Source organism: Prionailurus bengalensis, chromosome A2 (genome assembly GCF_016509475.1).
Source record: "Prionailurus bengalensis isolate Pbe53 chromosome A2, Fcat_Pben_1.1_paternal_pri, whole genome shotgun sequence".
NCBI lineage: Eukaryota > Metazoa > Chordata > Mammalia > Carnivora > Felidae > Prionailurus > Prionailurus bengalensis.
Window position 1 is genome coordinate 123,192,812 of NC_057348.1, and position 12,140 is coordinate 123,204,951.

A 12,140-nucleotide genomic window follows, 5' to 3' on the forward strand; every position below is an offset into this window, starting at 1 on the left:
ATAATAGTACTCAGGCCTCAAAGAAGGGGATTGTGCTATTAGAGAAACCAGGCCCACAAGCCCTTTCTCATGAACTTGACCAACTTTGGTCATTTTTCCCTGTGCCTACCCGGTGTCCAAAACCTAAAACAAGGTTCCTATTATCCAATCCGTCCAACAGAAATAACTGTCAAATAGGCACGTGAATAGCACTGCACATGAAGGAACCCGTTTGAAATGAGACACGAGCTCAGCTGCAACGGTCAAGACCAGTCACGTCTGTGCTTTCTCTGGAAAAGCATGATCATCGCCCCTTTGAAGATCACTTAAAAACATCAAACAAACTAGATCCCAGATGGTAAGAGGAATTTAAAATATAACTCTCTTTCCCTAACAAATTGTAAAAATCCAGGCTTGAAATTAAAAGCAGGGATTCAACGAGCTCATGTACACCATGGTCACAGCAGCATTTTTCACAGTAGTCGGGGTGGAAACAACCAAAGTGTCCACAAACAGAGGCACAGACAAACAGAATGTGCCGTGTACAGACAATGGAGTATCATTCAGCCTTTAAAAGGAAGGAAATTCTGGCACCTGCTACAGCATGGATGAACCGTGAAGTCACTGTTAAGTGAAATGAGCCAGGCCCAAAAGGACAAATACTGTGTGACTCCTCTTGTATAAGGGACCTGGAGTAGTCCTAGTCATAGAGACAGAAAGTAGAGGGGTGGTTGCCAGAGGCTGGAAGGAGGGTGAATGGGGAGGGGAGATAGTGTTTACTGGGCACAGAGTTTCAGTTTTGCAAGATAAAAAGTTCTGGAGATGGATGGTGGTGATGGTTATGTAACATTGGGAATGCACTAAAGAAAAAAATTTTTTTTTTATTTTTTAACACTTATTTTTAAGAGAGAGAGCATAAGTAGGGGAGGAGCAGAGAGAGGGAAACCAAGGATCCGAAGCAGGCTCCACGCTGTCAGCACAGAGCCTCACGTGGGGCTCGTACTCATGAACCATGAGATCGTGACCTGAGCCAAAATCAAGAGTTGGCCGCTTAACCAACTGGGCCACCCAGGCGCCCCCTTAAAAATAATTTTTTTAATGCATTTAAAAAGACCATAGAACTAGGCACTGGAAGAGACACTTGGGATCTTTAACTTCAGTTCTCTTACACTTCACCGCCGTTTATTATGGAATATTTCAAATATATATGAAAGTAGAAGAGTTTAGTAAACCTCCTTTTACAATATACCATTCAGCTTCAATAATTGTCAGCTTACAGCCAATTTTGTTTCATTTTTACCGTTACTTTTTCCCCTCAATCCCACAGAATTTTTATCTTTTAAATTTTTTTTTTCCAACGTTTATTTATTTTGGGGACAGAGAGAGACAGAGCATGAACGGGGGAGGAGCAGAGAGAGAGGGAGACACAGAATCGGAAACAGGCTACAGGCTCTGAGCCATCAGCCCAGAGCCCGACGCGGGGCTTGAACTCACGGACTGCGAGATCGTGACCTGGCTGAAGTCAGACGCTCAACTGACTGCGCCACCCAGGCGCCCCTTAAATTTTTATTTGGAAATAATTTCAAGCATACATGTAAGGAACAAAAAATGAAAATAGTAAGACAAAATCAAATACCTATCACCCTTTACCCAGATTCATCCCTTCGTCTCTCTCGCTCTCACGCACACACACACAACCCTCCCCCAAACACTTTTTTTCCACCTATTGAGGCCAAGTTACATATATCATAGCCCTTTCTTTACCCTTAAATACTTCATTATGTATTTCTTTAAAATGAGGATATTCTCTTACATATAGTACAGTCACCAAATTCAGTAAATTTAACACTGACTCAATTATATCTCTGTTCCACCTTTTGTATTCCAATTTTTTTGATTATGTTCTTTATAGCATTTTTTCCCTTCCAGGGCTAGGTGTTGTATTCAGTTGTCAGCCTCCATTTCCAGAGACTTTCTCTTTTATAGCATTGACATTTTGGCAAAATAAATACCTCTTCCTTTTTTTTTAATAAGATGGTCCTCACTAGGGATTTGTCTACCATTTTCTTATGATTAGATTCCAAATACACATTCTTGCCCAGAATACTGCCTAGTTTATGTTGTGTTCCTCTCAGGATATCACATGTGGAGGCGTATGTCTATCTGCCCCTTATTGGTGATGTTGATCTTGATCACTGGTCAAGGCTGTTGCCCAATTGCATCACTCTACAGTTACTGCCTCCCCCTTGAAAATAAGAAACAGTCTGTGCGGAGATGCTTTAGGATCATGCAAATAATCTGCTTATCATCAACATTTCCCTTAGATTCAGCGTCTGTATTTACCTGTTGCTGCATAATACATATGTCAAAACTTAGTTGTTTAAAATAGTATTTATGATCTCAGTTTCTGTGGGTCAGGAAATTGGTAGTGGTTAGCTTGATGTTTCTGCCTCAGGATCTCTGGTGAGATTACATTTCAGTGTTGGCCAGAAGTTGCCATCATCTGAAGGCTTGCCTGGGGCTGGAGAATTCATTGCCAAGACAGTTCATTCATACACCTGGCAAGTTGTGCTGAAACTGTCAGTTCCTTGCTTCATAAACTTCTCTCTAGACTTGCTTCTGTGTCCTCGTGGCATGGACTGGTTTCCTCTAGAGCAAGTGATCCCTGAGAGAGCAATGCCTTTTGTGACCTACTCTTGGGACTCATACACTGTCACTTCCACTACAGTGGACTCATTAGGAGTTACTAAGTCCAGGGGCGCCTGGGTGGCTCAGTCGGTTAAGCGTCAGACTCTTGGTTTCAGCTCACATCATAATCTCGCAGTTTGTGGGTTCGAGCCCTACATCACATTCTGTGTTGACAGCATGGAGCCTGCTTGGGATTCTCTGTCTCCCTCTCTCCCCCCCCCCTTTCTCTAAATAAATAAACAAACATTTTTTTTTTAAGTGACTAAGTCCAACCCACATTACAAGAAACAATAAGCTCTAAACTTTTTTTTTCCCCAAGCTCCAATTCTTGAAGGGAGACTATCAAAGAATTTGTGGACATATTTTAGGATCATCACAGCATCCACTGATAATTCTTGCCTGATACAGTTCTTTCTCTGATACCTGGAAAATAATGGTTTTCCAACTATATCCTATACTGTTTTTGAAGCAAACCCCAGCAGTATATTTCATCTGTAAATATTTAAGATGTATCTCTAAAACAAAGATGTTGTAATGTTATAAGCTGATAATTTAATACTATCAAGTAACAAATCAGTATTTAAATTTCCATTTGTCTCATGAATGCCATATTTTTTGACATGCAATTCACATCCCATAAAATTTATCCATTTAAAGTGTATAATTCAGTGGTTTATAGTGTTTTCACAAAGATGTACAGTCATGATCACTATCTTAATTCCATCATCCCAAATAGAAAACCCTGTATCCAATAGCAGTCACTTACCATTTCCCACTCATCCCTTGGCAACCACTAGTATACATGCTATGGATTTGCCTATTTTGTACATTTCATATAAATGGAATAATACCATATGTGGTGTTTTCTGTCTGACTTCTTTCACATAGCATAAAGTTTTCAAGATTGATCTATAGTGCAGCATGGATCTTTTTTTACTGCTGAATTCCATTGTATGGGTATACCACATTTTTATTTATCCACTTTTTGGCTATTATACATAATGTTGCTATGAACATTTGTGTACAAGTTTCTGTGCGAAGCCATGCTAATTTTTGGTTGAATCAGGACCAAAGTAAAGTCTACATAATGCTATGAGTGGATAAATCTTTTAAGTCTCTATTATAGGTTCCTCCTTCTACAACTTTATTTTTTCAATTTGTTAAAGAAATGGAGTCATTTGTCCTGTGCAGTTTTCCAAAATCTGGATTTTGTTGATTGCAGAATTTAATGCGTTCTTCTAACTTCTATAGTTTCATAAATTGGTACTTGGGTATAGAGACTTGATCAGGTTTCCTTGATGGAGAGAAGAGGCAAGATGATTATAGGTAGGCTGTCATCCCACCAACCTAATTCTCTCTCTCTTTTTGTTGTTGTTTTCCTGATATTTTGATACTAATGATTATTGCCTAGATCCATTTTGGAATAAGAAGTAGTGGTATCTCGGGGCGCCTTGGTGGCTCAGTCGGTTGAGTGTCTGACTTCGGCTCAGGTCATGATCTCGCGATTTGTGAGTTTGGGCCCCGCGTCGGGCTCGTGCTGACAGCTCGGAGCCTGGAGCCTGCTTCGGATTCTGTGTCTCCCTCTCTCTCTGCCCCTCCCCTGCTCATGCTCTGCCTCTCTCTGTCTCTCAAAAATAAATAAATGTAAAAAAAAATAAAAATAAAAAAAAAAGTAGTGATATCTCATTCTGTCATTCCTTCTTTATCTGTTACCTAGAATATGTATAAAGAAAAAATTTGCCCCTCTTTTATTACATGATTCAGTTTGCATATAAAAGGAAGGATAAAATGCTTGATTCTTTCCCTTTATTTTATCTTCTAATAATGATCAACTATTTGTAGGTTTTAAAAATGAACTTGTGGGGGCGCCTGGGTGGCTCAGTCAGTTAAGCATCCGACTTCGGCTCAGGTCATGATCTCATGGGGTTCTTGGGTTCGAGCCCCGCGTCGGGCTCTGTGCTGACAGCTCAGAGCCTGGAGCCTTCTTCGGATTCTGTGTCTCCCTCTCTCTGCCCCTCCCCTGCTCATGCTCTGTCTCTGTCTCAAAAATAAACATTAAAAAAAATTTTTTTAAAAATGAACTTGTGGATTAAATGTATTTAATACATTCTGATCCACTGGAGTTATTTTGTTTTTCTGTAATAGTTCTTTTTTTCCCTCAAAATAAGTTTCCAGGGGCACCTGGGTGGCTTAGTCGGTTGGGCATCCGACTTCGGCTCAGGTCATGTTCTCAAGGTTCCTGGTTTGAGCCTCGCGTTGGGCTCTGTGCTGACCACTCAGAGCCTGGAGCCTGTTTCAGATTCTGTGTCTGCCTCTCTCTGGCCCTACCCCCGCTCATGCTCTGTCTCACTCTCTCTCTTAAAAATAAACATTTAAAAAATTAAAAAAAAAATAAGTTTCCATATTTTGGCAGGAACACATGAGTAGATTTTTTGATATTCATTATGTTAGATGATTAATGACATTTCTTTTGACATAAAGTCCTCTTATTTAGGGTTTAATAAATCAAATATTCTAATGGGTACACTTTTTCCACATAAAAGTAAGAGAGTTTTTTAAAATTTTCATGCTAATGTTTTTATTTTTGAAGAAGATAAAAAGGTTAAATATTTAATAGACCATTTCCAGGAAAAAAAAAAAGCATTGACCTATTTTATGTGGTATCCACTAGGAGGTTCAGTAGATTAAGGGTAAAATTAAGGTCCCTTTATGTACCATTAAACAGCTGGCACCCTCATAGAGAGGAATATTTTCAGCATAGAAGATATGTGACACAACATGTGGTTGGTATTGGAAAAAGATCTACTTTCAAATACATATATTAATATTTGCATTTTACTGCCCCACCCCCACCCCCCGCCCAAAATACTGCTTCTGGCACAGTGATGAAAGGCAGCGAAAAGTAACCACAATAAGTGAAGGGGAGATGTGTTATGATTCAGAAGCTTTAATTCGCGAAAAATTATTAACGTGTGTATCTTCTTGTTGGAGTTATTCTTACTGTTGCTCACATTGTCCTCTCTTTGCAATGGTTCTTTTCTTTTTTATTTTATTCTATTTATTTATTTTTTTAGAGAGAATTCCAAGCAGGCTCTGCGCTGAGCAGAGCTCAATCCCACAACCCTGGGATCGTGACCTGAGCCAGAAGCAAGAGTCAGAAGCTCAACTGACTGAACCACCCAGGTGCCCTTTTTCTCTTTTTAAAAGAATTCTGTGCATGCTGTCAGTCCCTACAAAGCCAGACTGGGGACTGATCCCAGGGAGCCTGGATGCTGAGTCATGCCGTCTCTCACAAGTGCAATTTGCTCCCCGCACCTTCCCTCAAGCATTGGGCCATCCTGGCCTGTTGGATGGGGCCTACCCTCACCCACCAGGTCATATTCCTGTGGCCAGCAGTTCCATAGCACTAAGCCATTGAGGAAAAGGTTTGCATGGTGATTACTGTCACACGCCATATGCCTCTGCTTCCCTTATGGGCCCTCGGGCCTTTCCAGCAATCTTGAATCTTAGATGTTTCCCATCCGACGGAGCCCTGGTCAGGCCTGGCCAATGGTTCACGTTGGCTAGTTGGTTCCTAAGTCTTTTGACGTGACTGTAACAGCCTTCGATAGTTTCCTTGGTAGCTGGTGTAAGGTGTTTCTAGCCTCCTTTGTACATTTCTTGCCTCATATCTAGAATCAGCCTTTTCTTCCAGAATCTTTGGTTCCTTTTATTAGGAAATATTATCTCCAAAACTACAGTCCAGGGGCTAGGATGCTCCCTGCCATGATTGGTAATTGTTTCCAGGCCTTTTCAGTAGAAAGGAGGAAAATATGTTTCGTTCAAGATGTATGGTGAGTACCTACAGATATTTGCACTGCAAACTCAGGACCACAGGGATTTTTTACTTGCCCTCCTCTGTTTTACGTCTGGTTCTCCTTTCCCCCACGCAGAGAATCCCAGTTCTAAAGAGATTCTCGTAATAACAGATTAGATTATTATTCATTTGCTTGAACACACAGTATGTCTCGGGATACGGATACCAACACTACCACTAACAATGTGACTGACAACACTGAAAGATTTTTTTTCCTTACGGTTTGTTCCATTAGGGATGCACAAATTACTGTGTGTAATTTTTTGTGTGGTTATGCCACCCACTGGATACTAATTTAGATTCATTAGCTTCATCCTAAATTTTTAAAATTTAATTTTGCCTTATAATTATGTAAAAGTTTACCTAGTTCTAGTCAGATTTACCAAACAAGATATATTCAAAGTCAAAGAAGACTTTTATTTTTGGCCCTCATTCTGTTCCTTCCCTCTCCCTCTAGCCATTTAAAAATGTTTGTGGGGCGCCTGTGTGGCGCAGTCAGTTAAGCGTCCGACTTCAGCCAGGTCACGATCTCGCGGTCCGTGAGTTCGAGCCCCGCGTCAGGCTCTGGGCTGATGGCTCAGAGCCTGGAGCCTGTTTCCGATTCTGTGTCTCCCTCTCTCTCTGCCCCTCCCCCGTTCATGCTCTGTCTCTCTCTGTCCCAAAAATAAATAAACGTTGAAAAAAAAATTTTAAAAATGTTTGCAATTTCTTTTTCTACTTTAAACACATAAGAAAATATTATAGATAAAATAATATATATTTTACCACACACACACACACACACACTTTCTACCTTGCTCATTAATTTGGAGATCTCTGTGGATTTGACATTATTTAACCAATCCTCTCCTGATGGACATTTGGGTTGTTTCTGGGTTGGGTTTTTTGTTGTTGTTGTTGTTTTTTCTTTTTTTTCTTTCTTTCTTCCTTTTTTTTTTTTTTTTTTTTTTGCTATTGCAATTAATGTTCTAAGGGTAACAGCCTTGTGCATATTTACAGTTTAAAATATTTTTTTGCCAGGAAAAATACATTTTGTCATTTTGTTTTGGGGAGAGATCACTAGATATGAGATTGCTGGTTGAAAGGACTGGTAATTTTATCGGTATGGCCAAATCCCCAACAACTATGATAATAATTTGCAGGACCATTAACAATGTACGAATGTGCCTGTTTCTCCATTAACAGTATGTCAATCTTTTAGATTTTTGCCAATTTAATATATAAGAAATAGTATCTCAGTGTTGGTTTTATTTGTGTGTGTGTTTCACTTAATATGAATGAGGTGAGCATGTTTCGGTTAGCCATTTCTTTTCCTTTTCATTGTTTATCTCACAGAATCGATTTCCTGTAGAGTCCTTGGTCTTTTTATTTTTAAAAGCTCTTTAAAGATATCAGAAATAGTAACAATTTTAAATATTCTCAGATACCAGCAGGTGTCACAATATCACATAGAGGAACTCATCCCTGTTTCTTTTAGTAATTCTATGAATATTCATATGTATAAAAACATGAACACATTTTTCAAGCAGCATTTGTTGAAAAAACTGTCTTTCCCTATTGAATTACCTTGGCACTTTGGTCAAAAAATTGATCATAAACACATGAAAATATGTCTCTGGATTCTACTGTATTGTGCCTATCTACATCATCATGCAGTACCACACTGTCTTCATTATAGTATAATTTTGAGATAAAAAAAATTTTTTAATGTTTATTTTTGAGAGAGAAAGATCGTGAGTGGGGGAGGGGTAGAGTGAGGGAGACACAGAATCCAAAGTAGGATCTAGGCTCTGAGCTGTCAGCATAGAGCCCCACATAGGGCTCAAACTCAAAGGCTGGGAGATCATGACCTGATCCCAAATCGGACACTTAACCAACTGAGCCACACAGGTGCCCCAAAAGATTTTAACTAATCTCTACACCCAACATGGGGCTCAAACCTACAACCCTGAGACAAAGAGTCACGTGCCCCTACCGACTGAAGCCAGCCAGGCACCCCTGAAATTTTTTGTGTAAGGGCTCTAAATTTGTTCTTTTTGTAAAAATGGTTTTGGCTATTGCAGATCCTTTGCTTTTCTGTAAAAATGTTAAAATCAGCTCAATTCTGAGAAAAAAAGTGTACTGGCATTTTGATAGGGATTGCATTAAATGTGTAGAACAACTCAGAATCGCTATCGTAACAATATTCTTTCAATCCATGAACATGCTCTATCTGCACTTCTTTAGGTCTTTAATCTGTCTCAGCAATCTTGTATAGTTATCAGTGTACAGGCCTTATACATCTTTTGCTAAATTTATTCCTAATTTTGTTATGTCATTGTTAATGATTTTTTATGATTGATAGTATATAAAATACAACTGATTTTTGTTTATATGTATTGTTCTTGTATCCTTGCCTAAGGATACTTGCTAAGTTTATTCATTCTAGTTGCCTGTTTTTCCCCCTTTAATTCTAAGCTGTATGGCTTTTCCTTTTCTTGCCTTATTGCCGTGGCTAGTACAATTCCACATAGAAGTGATGAAAGCAGACATCCTTGTCTAGTTCCTGATCTTAGGGGGAAAGTTTTCAGTCTTTCACTATTAAGCATGACATTAGCTGTATGTTTTTCATAGATGTTCAGTATCAGATTGAGCAAATTTCCTTCCCTAATTTGCTGTTTTTGTCATAAAAGGATATCAGATTTTGTCAAATATTTTTTCTATGCCTACTGAGATCATATGATTTTTCTCCATTATTCTGCTAATATGGTGTATTATGTGATTTTCAGATGTTATACCAACCTTTCATTCCTGGGATAAAACCTCCTTGGCCAAATCCTTTTTATATGTTGGTGAGTTATTTTTTTTCTTTGTTAAATGCCAAATCATTTGATGTTAATTTATTTGATAAATCCTTTCTCCATAGTGTCAGATACTCCACGACTAATTACTACAATTCCAAAATAGTGGTCTGAATTCAAATTCCCTTTGTGACCTCTGCACTCCTTTGTATAGATTTTTATTTTGTGTCTACTACGTGCTAGGCATTTAGATGTTGAGGATACAGAAATAGAGGGTAGATAGATGCAAGCCCTTGCCCTCACAGCAGTGGCGAAGACAGTCAAAACAAGTTATAAGATAGCTTGATGAATGCTGTACAATATTGGGTCCAATTGAGATTTAAATAAAAGGAACCCAAGATAGAATTTTTTTAAGCCACCTAAAGGAAATTACTTGACATGTGAATTGAATTTAACCAGGATCACCATAGCATTTACCATCCAAACAGGAATTTTTAAAAGTCAAAGGGAGAACAAGTATAAACCAGGATGTATGGTTATCTTAGATCTAACCAAAGGGGAAGAGTGTTTGAGGGAGAAAAAATTTTATGTGAAAGAGGACAAGGCCTATTAAAGTAACTAACAAATCTCAATTTAGTGAGTTTATAAACTGTAAGGAAGAAAATTAGGCTAGAAAAGCAAGGAGAGATCAGATTCTAAAGTCCTTGTAAATCAGAAAGGAACCTGCAGCACTGTATTCCAAAGACAGTAAAAGTTCAAAGCAAAGACATGACATAATTGTTGGAAAAAGATAAGTTGATTGTGGTGTGGAAAAAGTGTGAACAAAGAAGGGGATCAGCAGCAATCATTTGGGGAGAAATGGAGAGTATGTATGGGCTTTTGGAGTCATGAAATGTTTTGTAATTGTGTTGTTTGCTATTTGAATTACAGCTCAAGAAAGCGGTTTTGTTTTTTAAAAGATTTAGGAAATTAAGTTCTCAAGGTGAAATGATAGGGGCTTTAGATTGATGTGTTAGAAATGAAGAGGAGTTCAAGAGATATTTAAGAGAAACTAGAAGGCCCTGTGACTCACAGGATATGGAGATGAGGGAGAGAGGAAAGTCAAATTAACTCCCAAGATTCTGGCCTAAACAGCAGGATGGATGATGGTGCTGTTTACTGAAAGAACCTGAACCAGATGCATGTGTGAGGTGTGAGTGGCGGGGGAGATCTTAAGACATGCTGGGTGTGAGATAACTGAGATACTCAAGCTAGAGATTTGTTTTGGACTGTTTGTGTCCCTCCAGAATTCATTTGCTGAAACTCTAATCTCAGTGTGATGGCATTGGGAAGTAATTAGGTTACGAGTGTGGAGCCTTCGTGACTCTCATTAGTACCCTTATAAGAGGCCAGAGGTCTTGCTCCATCTTTTTTTTTGCCACGTGAGGATACAAGAAGTCAGCAGTCTATATTAGCCCGGGAAAGGGTCCTCATCAGAATCCGACCATGATCTGATTCTGACCTCAGACTTCCAGACTCCAGAACTGCAAGAAACAAATTCCTAAGCCACCTAGTCTATGGCACTTGGTTATAGCAGCCCAAGCTAAGACAATATCCAAGTCAGGCTCTCAGATGAAGGTGTAGGCCGAAGGAAGTCAACAGAAGTCACTGGTTAAGGCATGTGTGAATATACAAAATCAAGATGTAAAAGAGGTGAAGTCAGCTTCTGAGGAAAGGCCCCAGAGGTAGGAAGAAAACCAGGCGAGTGTAACGTCACAAGTCCAGTTCAGAGTCTTTCAAATAAAGTGTTCAACAGTGTAAAGTGCTATTATGTGTCAAAGCAAACCAGCAGAGTCCAGTCTGGACTTAAAGAAAAGAAAAGAAAGAAAAAGAGGGGCGCCTGGGTGGCTCAGGCAGTTAAGTATCCAACCCTCGATTTCAGCTCAGGTCATGATCTCACAGTTCCTGAGTTCAAGCCCCGTGTTGGGTTCTGACAGCATGGAGCCTGCTTGGGATGCTCTCTCCCTTTCCTTCTGCCTCTCTCCCGCTCACTTGCATGCTCATGCTCTCTGAAAATAAACTTAAACAAAACAAAGTTCAAGTTTCAGTAGAGTGATAGTGGCAGAAACCAGGCTCACATGGTTCAGTGGTAAATGGTGAGATACGGTTTGTCAAAGGCAATTCCAGGAAGGAATTAGGTTTTGAAGGGGGAAAGAAAGAAGGGGGTGAGGAGGAAAAGACTGTTTTACAAAAAGGTTTGGTCATGTTTAAAGAGAAAGGAAAAGAGCCACTTTTCCTAAGCAACTTCACTTAGGGAAGTTGAAGACAGTGAAGGCATGAGAAGGCAGCTTCAGAATCAGGGAGGATTGCTTCAAGCTTAAGGTTTGGGTAGAGTCCGGGAATCTGTATTTAATCCTGACAAGATTCTGGTGCACAAGCAAGTTTGGAAGCCAGAGTAATCATAGAGCAGACTTTGCAAGAAGCTTGGAAAAGATGGTATCTTTAATACAGATCCTTGACTCTTTTATTTTCTCTCTGAATAGAAGAGGAAGGACTTGTAGTGGAGGAAGGTACAGATTTAGTGATGCAGTTCAGAGTTTGCGCTCTATCATTTTCCTGTGAAATAGTAATCTGCTCACAGAGTTGGGGAAGGTGAAGATTTCCTAAGACTGGAGGTTTCAAATTGCTTCAAATAATGAAGGGTAGCTTGCTACTATTGAGGATCTAGTGGTTGTGGATGGTGACCGCAGATGATACAGTGGCACCAATCTGTGCCATCATGTGGTTTCCTGTGGCAGTGCTCAGCAGCCCAACAGTAATCAGGCAGAGAGAGCTGAACTCCTCGACGATTCAGGTTT